The sequence below is a fragment of the Triticum dicoccoides genome, chromosome 4B (assembly GCF_002162155.2).
Source record: "Triticum dicoccoides isolate Atlit2015 ecotype Zavitan chromosome 4B, WEW_v2.0, whole genome shotgun sequence".
NCBI classification, from domain to species: Eukaryota; Viridiplantae; Streptophyta; class Magnoliopsida; order Poales; family Poaceae; genus Triticum; species Triticum dicoccoides.
The window spans coordinates 290,882,046-290,886,132 of record NC_041387.1 but is presented as its reverse complement, the minus strand read 5'-3'; positions in this window follow the sequence as shown (position 1 = coordinate 290,886,132).

Here is a 4,087-nt window from a genome sequence, read left to right as displayed (position 1 = left end):
GTGATCATTAGACAATTGCTGCTAAAATGGTTTAATTTCATGAATTGACCCTCCTCGTAAAGGATTAGCAATGCTTGACCGCCTAGCTCATTTATTTTTCATGGCTCCGCCACTGCGTGCAACATCGCATGTGTTCGCCCCCTCTCTCTAAATATCGATCTCGCACTTGTGCATTCCTTCATAGTCTCCCTCCACTCGGCCCCTCGCACCATCTTCTAGCCCCCCACCGGATTTTGCCACATGTACAATCTAGCAGACTCCATGGTTGAACTTAAGCATAATGCACAAACCTCAAAACAACAATGGTTTTCTTTTGTTCTAGAATCTTCCGTATCATAACTGCCCAAACTTTTTTCTAGTTGAATTGCCATTATTTGTTTTTACTTTATGCTTTACAACGCACAATTTCATGAATCATAAAATACAAAGGATTCTCAAAGGAATTTTGGAGGATTCTAATCATTAGGAATTTTTCCTATCTTGGTTGTTTGATTCGTAGGATCGTAAACGATAGGAATTTCTCCATATGATTCATTTGCACTAGATTTCATAGGAAACATCCCATCCACTCAAACCTCTTTGAAAAAATTCTGCGTTTTTTCTATGTAGAATCAAACACTCGTACAATCCTGTAGGATTGAAGACGACATTCCACTATAATCCCATGTTTTTCCTATTCCCGCGTTCTTAGCTTTTTTATAAAAACTAACTGATTTTGAATGAGATGAACTATAAGAATTAAACGAAGGGCTACATCAGGCATATATGACTCAGAGCTTACATGCTATAGTGTGGTATTTATTCATAATTTGGTTGCAAAATCTGATGCATGCAATGCATGTGTACCTTACTAGTACTTCGAGTATGTGCAAAACACGTAAATTAGAATACTAATGGCACGCTACACAGTGTCTCTCTTACAGTTCATGAAGCCACGTGGCACATGTGGAGGCGTTGTCACGACCTCCTTGCGTGGATTGATCACAGTGACGTGCTGCTAGTTCCAGAAGAATGTACTCGTCCTCCCTGAGCCATACTGGCGGTACATGCACGAAGCAAAGATGTGCACGCACGCCATGCACGCACTCATTCCCTCACACGCACACGCGGGTACACGGGCGGACGCAATTTTGTACCAAGATCCACCCCATATGATAATTTGACGCGTGTAAAGTTGATAGAGGCAAAGGTGTCCCGTCTTTCGATGAGATGATGGATATCGCTTTGGTGGAAGTCGACTTTGACGATCCGACTACGAACGTGCGAGGACGTCGCGCCTTAGCAATCGCTAAACCAACTCCGAGAGGTTATTGACCACGCCGGAGCACGATCAACCTGACCACGAGGGTCTGTTTCCTGCGAGCAAACGAAGAACAAGCAAGAAACTGAGATTGCAATCTGGATATTGCGAATATAAGATGAAAGCTTTATTGATCAAGGTGGGGTTCTGTGACGCCTTTGTCTGGTCGTTGAACACAAACGAAGTACGCGAAGTTGCAGCTATGGCGAACTTTTAATCTAAACAAAACCCAAAGTCTAAACGATGCCTAAGGGCTGTATATATGGAGGAAGAGGGGGGGAATTTCGTGGCCCTTGGTGGAGGGGTCCGAAATCAACCCTATCTCTTGTTTCCCCACACATACGGACTCTAAAAATAGCCTATACTTATGTATTTCGAAATTACATGGGCCTGGCCCAATAAAAAGGTGACGCAGCACCTATAATAGCCTCGGGACGAAATTTATGAAGTGGCATCTTGTATATTTCGTCCAAGGCTTCATGCACCCATTATGGTGGCTTCAAAGTCCTGAAATCATCACTTGTAACTCCGTTCTTGTTCTTGCTCCAATGTTCATCCTTCTCCAAGCTAGGCCCTTCATTTGTAAGCAAAACAAATGTATCCAATTTAGGCAGCATCATATTCTCATGAACATTAGAATCATTACCAAGAAACGAAAGTACCTGGTAATTTAGTTGGCATGCACGAGCTCTAGTAATTGGTCCAGTATGTATAGCAGCAGGGGCTGTGGGTGTAACAATTGTATTGATGTCCTCATCATCCTCCCCTTCTTGAAATGAAGTCGTCCTCGACGGAAGTTCATCTTCCTCACCCAAATAAGGCTTCAAATCTGCAATGTTAAAAGTGGGACTAACCCCAAAATCTGCAGGCAGCTCAAGTTTATATGCATTATCATTTATTTTCTCTAACACCTTAAAGGGACCATCAGCACGTGGCATTAACTTTGATTTGCGCAAATCAGGAAATCTATCCTTACGCAAATGTAACCAAACAAGATCTCCAGGTGCAAACACAATACCCTTATCTCCAGCAAGTTTATATTTAGCATTCATGCGCTCAATGTTTTCCTTAGTTAACTCATGCATTTTTAAAATCAATTCAGCACGTTGTTTAGCATCAAAATTAACCTTCTCCGAAGATGGAAGAGGCAACAAATCAATCGGTGCACGAGGTAGGAAACCATACACAACTTCAAAAGGGCACATCTTAGTAGTAGAATGCAATGAACGATTATAAGCAAATTCAATATGAGGCAAGCATTCCTCCCACATTTTCTTATTATTCTTCAAAACAGCCCTAAGCATAGTAGACAACGTTCTATTGACTACTTCAGTTTGTCCATCAGTTTGGGGGTGACAAGTAGTACTAAAAAGCAGTTTAGTCCCCAACTTAGCCCATAAACATCTCCAAAAGTGGCTAAGAAATTTAGTATCACGATCTGAAACAATAGTATTTGGCACACCATGCAAGCGAATAACTTCACGAAAGAACAAATCAGCAACATTAGCAGCATCATCGCTTTTATGACATGGTATAAAGTGTGCCATTTTCGAGAATCTATCCACGACAACAAATATGCTATCCCTCCCCTTCTTTGTTCGAGGTAAACCTAAAACAAAGTCCATAGATATATCCTCCCAAGGAACACTAGGTACAGGCAAAGGCATATATAAACCATGAGGATTGAGTCGTGACTTAGCTTTTTGACATGTAGTGCATCGAGCAATAAAACGCTCAACATCCCGTCTCATCTTTGGCCAAAAGAAATGTGTAGCAAGTACGTCCTCCGTCTTCTTCACGCCAAAATGTCCCATTAATCCTCCTCCATGCGCTTCCTGCAACAACAAAAGACGAACGGAGCTAGCTGGAATGCATAGCTTGTTAGCACGAAACACAAATCCATCGTTAACGACAAACTTGTTCCACATTCTTCCTTTACAATTCTGCATTACATCTTTAAAATCAGCATCATGCACATAATGATCTTTGATGGTCTCCAAACCAAATATTTTGAAGTCAAGTTGTGAAAGCATAGTATAGCGACGAGACAATGCATCAGCAATAACATTTTCTTTTCCCTTCTTGTGTTTAATGACATAAGGGAAAGTCTCAATGAATTCAACCCATTTAGCATGTCTACGATTCAGTTTAGCTTGACTTTTAATATGTTTCAAAGATTCATGATCAAAATGTATAACAAATTCTTTGGGCCATAAATAATGTTGCCATGTTTCTAAAGTCCGAACAAGAGCATATAATTCTTTATCATAAGTAGAATAATTCAGACTAGGCCCACTCAATTTTTCAGAAAAGTATGCAACCGGTTTGCCATCTTGTAATAACACACCTCCTAATCCAATTCCTCTAGCATCACATTCAAGCTCAAAAGTCTTATTAAAATCAGGAAGTTGGAGTAAAGGAGCATGTGTCAACTTATCTTTCAATACCGTGAAGGCTTCTTCCTGTGCGGTACCCCAAACAAAAGGCACATCCTTCTTTGTAAGCTCGTTGAGAGGTGCAGCAATGGTGCTGAAATCTCTCACAAAACGCCTATAGAATCCAGCGAGGCCAAGAAAACTCCTCACTTGTGTGACCGTTTTGGGCTGCGGCCAACTCTCAATAGCTTCAATCTTGGCTTTGTCAACTTCAATTCCCTGTGGAGTAACAACATAGCCAAGAAAAGATACTCGGTCGGTGCAAAAGGTGCACTTCCCAAGGTTACCAAACAAACGTGCATCACGTAGAGCAATAAAAACAGCACGTAAATGTTCCAAATGTTCTTCCAAA